Genomic DNA, 12,720 nt, shown 5'->3' with positions numbered 1-12,720 from the left:
GGAGGAGAAGATGAGTGGTACTGAGAGGGTGGGCTAAATAACAGGAACTTATTAAGCCATCTGCTAAGGCATGGAGGGAACTGTGTTCTGTGTCTGGAGAGAGTTGCCATGTGGGTGAAATCACATATCCTTGTACTCCAGAAGTGTAGAAGTACCCACATCAATATGTGAGTAAGAAAACCAGGAGAGACAAAAATATGGTTTAAATTTCCAGAAACTTTGGTTCATTAGCATTTTTTCCACATTAAATCTGTGAGGTTGCACCACTCTAGTTTAAACTGAGGAAGGCAAGAGAAGTCAACTTAGCAATTTGTTATTAACCAATAAAGCCCACAAATTCCCGTAGTCAGCAGTCTAAGAAACCCAAAACACCATTTTCTGGAATTAGCTCAAAGTCAGAAAATATTCACTTAGCTGATTTTTGGGGTCTAGGGAAATCTAGATGATGCTTTTTGTGAATTCCAGGGATAAAAGCTTTTCTGTAGAAACTGATGGAGAAGTTGCTTAGATTTTAAAATATACCATCGAGTCAAAATCAAGATGAGGCTTGGGAGTAACTAATGGCATCTTCATAAGCACATAATTCAAAGAGAAAGCTAAAATGCAACTGTGTTGTTCCACAAGACCCCCAAAGTCACAGAATTGTGTCTACTTCCATCCTTATATGACAGAGTTAATGAAAATGTAAAAGCATTGATAAGAATAACCACACCGAAATTGTAGACAGCTCTGTCACAGCTTTTTTCATTAAGGTTTCGCTCCAGTGCCTGATGATGGAATAGAAATGACACTGGGTATTAACACGAGAAGCCAAGAGAGCAAAGTCTCTGGAAGATACTGTCAAACTAGTGTAGTAGGTTTCCTTTGGATGCCTTTCCCCTTGTGGAACCTATACAGGCATTTTCTTCCTTTCTGACTACTAACAATATTGGCCTATTCCAAGATTAATTTGGTAGAGTCAAGTAGTAGAATAGTAGAAGCCTTATCCATTCTCTGGCCCCATATAGCTGTGCACATACAATTATCCCTTCCACATTGTGACTTTACCTATCACAGTTTTGATATCATGGGTCAGCATAATAAATTAAATGGGAATTTTTTGGAAATCTTGCAAAAGCTGCAGATGACACACAAAAGCCAGTACACAACACAGAGTAAGTTTAGAAACTCAGAAATGTATAAAATAATGTGTATGATATTACATAATATCAAGATACTTTATTTTTTAATACTATAATAATTTAGATTTCTTCTCTGGTATAAAGGGTCAAAAATTTTATGTGGATTTATGTGATTTTGTGCCTCAACCCCTAAGATGTAGAAGGGATAACTGTATATCCTACCTAGGCAAGCCTGTGCTTGGCATGGGGCCACCTCTTTTTTCTTGTATTTCCTTTCCCTACTAGGTAACTAAGCAGCCACCACAAGATGAATAAGTCCAAGTGATCATGGGGGCTTCAGAAGGTAATAAGATCCTGGAAAAAAGTCAGTGAGGCAGTGACTATAATAGCTACTAGAATATTTGGGTACAATTTTATCAAGTGCTACAGCAAGCTAGTGCTAATGAAAGAGAGAGAGAGAGAGAGAGAAAAGGAGGGAGGGAAGGAAAGAGAGAAAGAAAAGGAGGGAGGGAAGGAAAGAGAGAGAGAAAAGGAGGGAGGGAGAGAGGAGAGAAGAAGAGAAGAAAGAGAAGGGAGGGAGAGAGGGAGACAAAGAGACAGAGACAGAGACAGAAACAGAGACAAAGAGATAAAGGACAAAGACAGAGAGAAAGACACACACACACACACACACACACACACACAGAACCTTTCAGAAAAATATTGGCATCTAATTACACTGCAGAGCTCAGTTAAAGGTTAAATGTAAAGTGCCTAATCGGCAAAATTACCAAATCTCTTACTTACTATCAGTAATTTACACCCTGTGACCTCAACTAGAGATGCCTGGTTAGACGCTACTGGGCTAGACCAGGAAGGTTTCAAGTACAAACATAGATTGCACATTTGTCATTCAGGATTTTGCAAAGAAGCTCATCACCCAGAATTTAGCATAAAGAATAAATAGCAGATGCTTAAAATTATTTAAATTGTTGTGAAAGTTGGTCGAATCACCAGAATGAAAATAGTTTGCTAAGGAATGAGTGGGTTGGAGACATGGAGGAGAAGGAAGATCTTTAAGACAGGGGCTGGGTGAGGAGCTATGATGTATAAAAAAGTACTTTAAAGAAGTTCCTTTGAGTTGGAGATGACAATGGGATTCTGATAGCAGGGTACCCAGGCACTGAGAGAGGGAAGAAATCAAAATGGCAGATCCGTGGTCACAGACAGAAACAAAAGCTAAATGTGGTGGGTCAATTATAGGACAATACAAAAAAAAAAAATAGATGATTCTGAATAAAGTAAGTGAATGGCAAAGAAAACAGTGAAGAATGGAAAAGGCAAAGGCCAAAGCTATGAAGAAGTTCAAAGAAATCACATGAAGATATGCTACTGCAGAGACTAATTCTGAAATGACAAGGAGACACTGGTCTTTTTCCCCTTTTGGACAGAGAACCAGGACATGGGAATCATACTTAATATAATTCAAGCTTATATTTCTATCAGTATTTATAAAAATTTATAAAGCACATTTTTCCCATTTTATAGGTCAGTAAGCTGTGCCCAAAGTGGCTGTTAAGAATCTGACTCAGAACTCAGACCTGGTCTTCTCACTCCAAGTCCAATATTCTTTTTATGATAAAGTGCTGCCTTACCCAATGACTTATGTGGTTTTTTTATGTGTTCTGGTGTTTCTTAGATAAGGTTATCCCTAGAATTGTTTTTGGCCCTAAGATTCTGTGATTCTATAAAAGTATATTAGCATCAGTATTTACTAATACTTTTTGTAGTTCACATCAGTAAATCCTAAATGAGTCCACTGCTGTGTTTACTGTCTACAGTGGCTCATTATCTTTCATTGACGTAGGAATAGGTAAGGCAGATATGACATATAAAGAGACCTTATGAGAGATATGTTTTAATACAACTTTCAAATACTATATATTTTAACACTAGACCACAATAATAGATTTATTAATTTTATTAATTAATGGTTATACATATAAGATTGTAGGAATAGATTCTAAGATATTGAGATATCTGAATTATTTGGACTACAGTACATGAAGAGGGGGTAGAGTGTAGTGGGAAATGCATTTGACTTGATATAAGTAAAGACTTGGGTTTAAATCTCAGGTTATCATTATTAATAAGGTTATACTTATTAATGTATAACCCTGAGCAAGTCATTCAAATACTGTGAAACAAAGTTTCCTTGTCTAAAAAATGGGTTTACACATCCACTTGGTAGGGTTGTTTGTAAGAAGGACTTGTAAAATCTTGGATAGCTAGCAAAATGAAAGTTATTATTTATTCACATCTCAAAGACTTCAGTGGAAAATAAAACACAGTTGCCAAGGACACTCAAAATCCTGGAGCTATTTTGAATCTCTTGCTTGCTTTTTGATTTTTATTCTTCTGGAGAAGAGGCATCTCCTGGTTCCTGGATCTTTGTCTCCAGGTCTTTGGGGGCTACTTACTGTATTCTGATTTAGAAGAAGAAATATCTCCCGTTTAGAGCCAGACTTGCCTCTTGGTTGATTTTTAGAAGGTTGAGAGATAAATCCTAAGTTTTTTGAAGCTATAGTGGCAAGGGACTGCAACGATCCAAAAGTGTAATTCAGAAGTGACCTCCTATTTTATAGTCTTCTCTATCAGAATCCAGACAAATTGTTATCTAGTGTTTGAAGACCTCCCAGAAAATAGAAACTCCCCAAGACCGCTCATTCCACTTAGGGACAGTTAAATTTTTCTTTATGTATGATTAAATCATTTAAGTCTAATTTCTATTCCAAATAATAACCTTTAAGTTACTTAAAGAGAGCCAACATAGTCTCCCAAGTCATCTTTAATTCCTTCACATACACTTTATATGCCACAGTGTCAAAACCCTTTACCATCCAGGGTTCACAGAGATAATCTTTGCCCTCTGTGAATTTTATGGCAAATTGGAAATTGGATCAATACCTCTGAAAAATTACCTGATAATAAAAGGCATTCTGTGGTGTTGGACTTGAAACCAGGAGAAATGTATTTTCAATCTTGGTTCTAACACATGCTAGTTAAGTAAGTAAGCATTTATTAAGCATCTATTCACCCATTATAGCCAGACACTGGGCTAAGTTCTGGGGGTATAAAAGGAAAAAAAAAAAAAAGACAAAAACACCTACCTCCAAAACCAGTTCTTGTTCTCAAGGAACTATTACCTATGTGACTACTTTTCTGGGCCTCAATTTTCTTATCTATAATATAGACATAATATTTATTTATGTTACCTACCTCAATAGGGTTATTACATGAGGAAAGCATTTTATTAACTTGAAAGCACTATAGGCTTTAGTTCGTAACAAGGTAGTATAAGGGGTTGTTGTTATTAAGTAATGAGACTGATTTTATAAGAAACAAAACAAAATCTATCTTATTACCTTATGGATATATCTCAGATCTGTTCCCGACCCAATGAAAAGTACAGACACTGAGGATTGTAGACGCCTGGAGGATGGAGAGAGATGTCTGTGTTGCTAGAATGATAAGGGAAAGCTTTATGGAAAAAGTGGAATTCGATCCAGGTATTAAAGGATAAGTAGATTGGGATAAGGAGGGAGGGAAGGACACTTTAGGCAAGAGAACTAACCTGAGTAAAGGTAAAGAGGAAGGGCTATACATTGCATATTCATGAGATAGGAGAGATGTTGGCCAGATTGGAACAGAGGCTGTATGCTTGATAGAGAGGGCAATAAGACTGGACAGGCAAGGTGAAGCCAGGCCAAGGCTTTTTAACTTTTTCTGTGTCATAGACTCTTTGGCAGTTGGGTGAGGTCTGTAGCCCCTTCTTAGAATGACTTTTTAAATGCATGAAATAAAATAGGTGGGGTTACAATGCAAAACAACTGCACTAAAACAAAGACATCTAAACATTTCAAAGAAAGGTTCACAGATCCCAGGGGTTAGGACCCTTGGCTAGATTACAAAGGGCTTTGGAAACCAGATTAGGTTTGATTAGAGACAGAGCAGGGAGTCATTAAATGTTACTGATCAGGGGAAAGCCATGTTGAAAGTAGTATTTAAGGAAAACTGAACTGGCAGTCTATATAAGATGGAATGGGGGTAGAGAGAAACTGGAAGCATAAAGACTAGCTACGAAATTACTTTGTGAGATAAATAGTGCAAAAATGATTATATCTATCTTACAAATGCTTAGAGATGGAATGAGAGTGGGAGGTGGCAAATACTTTGAAACTTTAGAGTGCCTTAACAATAAGAGATATTATTATTTATCTTTATGAGCCTCAGTTTTTACAAAATGGTTCTAATCCTTATGCTACCTAATTCACAGGAAAATACTTTGTAAACATAATAACCAATATAAGTTGTAAACTTTTGAAAGCTGTAACAGCACTCATTACTTCCTAGCACATAGTAGGTACTTAATAAATGTTTATTGGCTAACATTTTTTTCCTCCTGACCTCAAAAATGACAGTTATACCCTTGGAATTATGGCTTTCTCTTCCCAATATAATCACTCTCCCATTGTCTCAACTTCCTCCTTAACTGACTACAGGCTTAAGAAATATCCTAGCCCAGACTGATAAGTAGAGGTTGTGTAGGAGGGGCTGCTCCTGTAGCTACCATACTCTGAGAAGACGGGTTAGGTCTGTTCCCTCTGGCCCTGACTGACCCAGAATTAGTACCACATAAGTCTCCCATCATCCTGAAGCAGTGGGAAGATGATGACCCCTCCAATTGGGCCCCAGAGCCAGAGAAAATGCAATTTTTCTCATTTTAAATGATGATAAACACATTTCTTTCCAGGTTGGGACAGATTTGTTGCTCTCATTATCTGTTGCTGTTGCTATGGCTGCAAACTCATTGCCAAGGGATGAGGGCTGAGGAAGGATGTATTTTCCAGTAATTTTTCAAATATAGCTTTGAATTAGGTTGGCCCTAGGACCTTGCAACTACCAGCATATGAAAGCTCCCCCAGTTGCAAGGGTCTCTTGCAGTATCGGCAATTTTATCACCAATTACTTCCTCTTCTGCTCCTACCTTTGCATTCTCACTGGAACCCGACTCCATCCTGACAACATCTCATCCCTCACCCACCCTCTCCAACACTAGCTGGCTCCTCCACTCAAGAACCTTGATTCACAGCATCCTCCTTGCTCTCTGGAGCCACTTCTAGGTTCTTGTTTTTCTATAATCATATAACCACACCTCTGGTGAAATCCATACCTTCAAACTCCATTATTTTCTTCTGATCTACCCAACTATTTTCCTTCCTTCAGGTTACTCTTCAATCTCATTTAAGGAATTTGGCACCTTTCTCACAGTCTTTTTCTGTCATTCAAGCTCTGCCATCATAGTAGTGAACACAGTACACACTTAATAAGTGCTTCTTGATTGGTTGATTCTAGGTGACTTCAATCTTTATTCACCCTGGCTTTTCAGTTACTTCCTCAGTTCCCACTGGCTCTCTCTCCATTTTCCCTCAGCTACTTACAAGGATGATCACCCCTTAGATTTTGCTGTCATTTTTAACTGCTTCAGCTTCATTTTCTTGTCCCAACTGCTTCTCTAGGCAGAAGACCTCAACTTCTTCTGTCTGTTAAGAGGTCCCATATTTTCTAACATCCATATCTCAAGACTTTTGTCTTCATCCTTTCCTCTCTTTGCATCTCAGAGGATGACATAGACTTCTTAATAATGCTTACCCTTTCTTTGTTCTATCATTTTCTCTCTCTCTAGTCTCACCCCTTCAAATTCTCCTCCCCTACTAGAGAGGATGGCTAATTCCTATTGCTGGCTAATATCCTAAAACAGATAAACAAAAATTCCTTTGACAATGACCTTAAACTATCATCCCCCTTTCCTTTCACTGTTTAGCTTCTAAAGAGAGTAATCTGCATTCTCTACTTTGACCACTTCATTATCTGCTCATTCCTCATTCCTTAAATCCTTAGAATGTGACTTCTGGTCCTACTAATATTGCTGTTTCCAAGGTCACTAATGACTTCTCAATTGCAAAATACATCACAATTCTTTTTTCAGCTTTCATCCTTTGTCTTTGAACAGTAATAAACACTGTTAGATACTCTCATTTTTTTAGCTTCCTAAGTACCTTCCCAATCTTTGGTTTATCCTGTTTTTCTTTCTAAGCCATGTGACCATTCCTGAGTCTTCTTTGTTTGCTCATCTTCCTGTTCCTGTCATCTTAATATGAGAATCTTACAAGGCTCTGTGTTGGGCTGTCCTTTTTCTCCATCTCTCCTCTCTCTCTGATTCTCTCCTACTTCTTATCTCTTCTTCTATGTCTATCTCTCTGTTTCTGTCTGTCTCATCTCCCTGTCTCTTCCCCCTTTCTCCATTTGCACCTTTCTCTGTCTCTCTCTCCATCCCTTTCTTCCTCCCTTCCTCCCTCTCTCTCTGTCTCTGTTTCTGACTCTGTCTCTCATCTCTCTGTGTCTGTCTGTCTCTGTCTGTTTCTCCACTCTCCTTCCTTCTCTGGAAGACTTATCCATCCATTTTGATGATCACCTCAATTCAGATAGCATTCAAATCTATATCTTTGCCCCCACCGAAATTCCAATATTGTATCTACAAGTGTATGTGCTGGAATCTCTAAATGGATGTCTCTTCAGCACTTCCAATTCATCCTCTTTTTATATAAACAAGCACCCTTATTACGTTTGATAGAAAAATCAGCTTTCCAGGCAACCAAACCCAAAACTTTGCATCAATTTCCTTCATCCCCATATTCAATCAGGTGCAGAGTATTTTTAATTCTTTGTACCTCATAGAGCTTAGAATCTATACCCTCCTTACCACCTACATTGCTCCCAGCCTGAGGACCCAGTATCTCTTGCCTCAAGCACTGTGATAGTCCCCTAACCACAGTCCCTAACTCCACTTTCTTCTTTCTCCAGTCTGTCTTTCATACAGCTGCCATAATAATATTACTAATAGACAGGGGCTGCTCCTATCAGTTCTCTGCTCAAACACTTTCAATAGTTTCTCACTAATTAATATAATTTAAACTCCTTATTTTAGCACTTCAGACCCTTTACAATCTCAATCCAATCTATCTTTTCTATTTTATCTCAAATTACTCCCCTCAATATATTACTTCCCAGCCTAGAAAAACTATCCTATAGCTCCCATATGCATTCTCTGCTTTCCCACTTCTGCATCTTTGTTAACACAGGCCCCCATGCCTAGAATGCCTCTCTGTCTCTGTCTCTCTCTCTCTATATATATATATCTCTTTCTTTCTCCTTCCCTCCTTCCTTCTCTCCCTCCCTCCTTCCCTTCCTTCCTTCCTTCCTTCCTTATGAATTCCTAGGTGTTTTTTTTTGATGCCATCAACACACAAGGGTTTCCCAGGATTACTAACTCTCTCAATTCATGTAATTTAGAGTTCACATCATTCACACTTATACATTATTGTATATTCCTCCCCATTAGAATGCAATTATGAGGACAGTAACTATGTCTTATATTAATTTTGTATCTTTCCCTAATGCCTACCATATTGCTTGACATATAAGAGAGATTCAACATCTGTTGAATCTACCAGTAAAACAAATGCAGAGAATACAAAATTCACAAGCCAAAGAGCATCAAAAGTTAACCCCAAGAAAGTCCTAATCTAACATTAGAGGCCAACATTGCTTCCCGGGCCAGTTAGTTGGATTAAAAGTATAAAAGCATCATAGAAGCTCAGGATTGAAAAGGATCACATGGTCCAACCTTTATTTGGGCATCTGCTCTATACTTCAGTCAAACTGGACCTTTCTATGTCTCCTCTTGAACCTGTCCTCTACTTTCCCAGTACCCTATCATGGTTTATGCTGTCTTCTCTTACTAAAAACCTTTTCTCTAGCTCTTTTTATATAATGTCTACCAATCATTTAAAGGCAAAGTCAAATGCTGATATTTCCCTTAAAGCTTCCAATTGTATCTCACTGGTAAAAATCTTCTCTCTCAGACCTGAATTAGAATTATTTAATAGATTTCCTATATATTGTCACCTATGTATGATAGAATCATATATTGGGAGCTCAGAAACCTTGTAAATCAGATCATAGCTTTAGAACTGGAAGGGACCTTAGAATACTTTGAGTTTGTCATTTTGTAAATGAAGAAACCAAGGCTCCCAGATGTTGTGACTGGCCCTAATACTAGAAATAGCAAGTGGCAGAGTAACGATTCTAATCTAGGTTCTCTGACTTCAAATCATCACTCTTTCTGCTGTACCACATGGCTACCCCATGATTTCATTCTCCTGCATGAGAGAAGGTATTATATCTTATTAGAAGATTCTGTCTCTCTCAAGAACAGACCCTATGATCTATTTATTGTGGTAGTAGTAATAGTAACAACAGCGGTAGAAGCAGCATTAATAATAGAACTTTGATGGATTAGTAAGAGTCTGACCTTTACCAGAGTACATCACAACCAACATTTTCATTCTGTGAAATTTTTCTGTCACAGACACACACCAATACCTACACACATACTCACGTGTGTATATATATATTCACATACACACATATACATATATGTGTACACACACAAAACAGAGGTTATCTCATATATATATGTATATATATCCAAACTATCTCTGAAAATAGTTATGGATAGGGGTAGCTAGCAGTGGATAGAGTACTAGCCCTAAATTCAGGAGGATCTGAGTTCAAAGCTGACCTCAAACACTTAACATTGCCTAATTGTGGGCAAGTCACTTCCCCCCCTCAAAAAAAAATAACAAAAAAGAAAACAGTTATGGCTACTTAATAAATATTATTGGTTGAATTGAATCACTGAATAATTGAGTAAAAGTACTCTCTACAAAATCTTAGCAATAAGTATAGCAAATAATAGTCAAATTTGATGACTAGTCAAATCAACAAAGAAACATTTATTGACCTGTGTGTACTAGGTTATACCATAGGGGAGAAAGAAGACATTTCCTTGAGGAACTTATTATTTCCTTGGGAGAGTTAGCATGTATCCACAGAAAGCAAAAAATACACAAGAGACTTCACATTACAAGACAAGATGGATCATCAATGATGGGACAAATCATGACTGCAGAGAAATGAAATTCAAAGAAATGAAAATCCACTATATGTTGGGTTAGCAAGGGAAGGCTTCACAGAGGACTAAATCTATAACTTAAAGAATAATAGGTTGTAGTGACATGAAAGAGTGTTCCAAATCACTATTGATCACAGAAATACAAATTAATACAACTCTGAGAAACTACTACATACCTCTCAGATTGGCTAAGATGACAGAAAAAGATAATGATGAATGTTGGAGGGGATGTGGGAAAACTGGGACACTGATACATTGTTGGTGGAGTTGTGATCCAACCATTCTGGAGAGCAGTTTGGAGCTATGCTCAAAAAGTTATCAAACTGTGCATACCTTTGATCCAGCAGTGTTACTATTGGGCGCTTATATCCCAAAGTGTCTTAAAGAAGGGAAAGGGACCCACATGTGCAAAAATGTTTGTAGCAGCCCTCTTTGTAATGGCTAGCAATTGGAAAGTGAGTAGATGCCCATCAACTGGAGAATGGCTGAATAAATTGTGGTATATGAATGTTATGGAATATTATTGTTCTGTAAGAAAAGAACAGCAGGAGGATTTCAGAAAGACCTGGAGAGATTTACATGAACGATGCAAAGTGAAATAAGCAGAATCAGGAGATCATTCATGGCAACAACAGGACTATACGATGATCAATTCTGATGGACGTGGCTCTTTTTAACATTGAGATGATTCAAACCAGTTCCACTTGTTCAGTGATGAAGAGAGCCAGTTATACCCAAAGAGAGAACCATGGGAACAGAGTATGGAACACAACATAACATTCTCACTCTTTCTCTTATTATTTGTTTGCATTTTGTTTTCTTTCTCACTTTTTCCTTTTCTTATTTCTTTATTGGATTTTTTCTTGCACAACAAGATAACTGTTTAAATATATATACATATATTGGATCTAACATGTATTTCAACATATTTAACATGTATTGAACTACCTGCCAGCTAAAGGAGGGGAAAATTCGCAACAAAAGGTTATGCAAGGGTCAATGTTGGAAAAATTACCCATGTTTATGCTTTGTAAATAAAAAGCTTTTCTAAAAAAAAATTTTGAAAGACTAAATAGGAATCAAATTAGTTAGGGAGGAAAAAAGATGGCATCTCAGGTAGAAGAGCAGCATAGAAAGAAGTGAGGGACGGAAATAGGTTTTTTGGGGGGGATAAAGATAATTTTGCTGGCATATAGACTACAAGATGAGAAATAATGTAAAAAAGAAAGCTTCTTTAGAATCATATTTCAGAGAGCCTTCAATGCCACTTTATCCTTTAGACACTAAGGAACCATTGCAAGTTGTTGAGTAGGGAGGAACCAGAGCTGAGTTTCTTGAAAATTAATATGGTAACCTTTTCAGAATACATTGTATGGGATCATATGTTTACAGCTGCAAGAGACTTTAGAAAAAAAAGATTATTGATCTAACCTTCTCAATTTTACAGATGAAGAAACTGAGGGACAAAGGAAGTAACTTGTTTAAGTTCACACAGATAGCAAATAAACAGAGCTAGGAGTAGAACCTAGGGCTTGTAGTTCCTAATATAATGTTTATTCTACTTTACCAACCCAGAGAAATTCTATTCTAGTCTATTAATCTAGGTGAGAAATAATAAATACAAGCTTGTGGTGTTAATAGGAGTGGAAAAGAAATAGGAAAATGAAAAAGACTTTAGGAAGAAAGAATGAGTGTCTCTTGGTGACTGATTAAGGAACATGAAACTTCTCCTCTCCCCCCAGTCCTGAATGCCCTGACATCAGAGGAGCTAACCATCAATGTTTTCACTAAATGTTATAAAGCATAATAAACCTTTTCTTTTATTCCCTCTCACATACTGATCCTCATCAGGGTGTCAATTAGGGTGGAGTTGACTTAAAATAAGGGAACCTGGGCAGATAAGTTACACAGACCATGGGTGTAACAGGGATCTGAGCAGGGGCAGCAACCCACTCCTTAAGGATACACACATTGCTCAGCTCCTTCCCTATCCACTCTAAACCCCTTCCATTGGATAACAGTATAATGGAGCAGGTCAGCTAGAATGAGTGGAATGCTCACTCTGCCCTCCACCCACTGTTTCAAATTAGGACATTGTATACAGTAAGAAAGCTGCTAGTGTATGGGAAGCTTGATGATAGGCACAGACCAATTTGTACTAACTGGGGATTCGTTCTTAGTGGTTGAGAAAGTGTGTTGCTGAGTGACACTGGAGTGAATTCAGAGGAAGAGACCAGGAAAGGCTGGAAAGGTATGGAGGCCCAACATATTTGATGTGATCATTAGGTTGGCTGCCATATTTCCTTCACTTGTGTTATCCTTGTGGTATGTAAGTGGATGTTCACAGGCTCTGTGACAGTCCATATCACCCCTCATGTTGCTAAAGGACATACACATATTACTTGCATCAGAATAAGATGAACTGGGTGAGGCTCACTGGACATTTCTGACACCTTGTACCTCCTGCTATATTACAGAGAAAGGCTTCTCTCTGTAGATCTTTAGACCATGTCTTTCCCACTG

At 37.8% G+C, this 12,720-nt stretch overlaps 1 protein-coding gene across 8 annotated transcripts in view; it reads right to left on the bottom strand.

Moving 5' to 3' along the window:
• The window catches only part of RALGPS1 (Ral GEF with PH domain and SH3 binding motif 1), a 715,060-nt gene that overhangs the window by 199,892 nt on the left and 502,448 nt on the right, over window positions 1-12,720 (bottom strand). The gene's annotated exons all lie outside the window — the stretch shown is intronic.

This window comes from Sarcophilus harrisii, chromosome 2, assembly GCF_902635505.1.
Source record: "Sarcophilus harrisii chromosome 2, mSarHar1.11, whole genome shotgun sequence".
Taxonomy (NCBI): domain Eukaryota; kingdom Metazoa; phylum Chordata; class Mammalia; order Dasyuromorphia; family Dasyuridae; genus Sarcophilus; species Sarcophilus harrisii.
The sequence above is the reverse complement of the archived record's forward strand: the minus strand, read 5'-3'. Positions and strand labels throughout refer to the sequence as shown.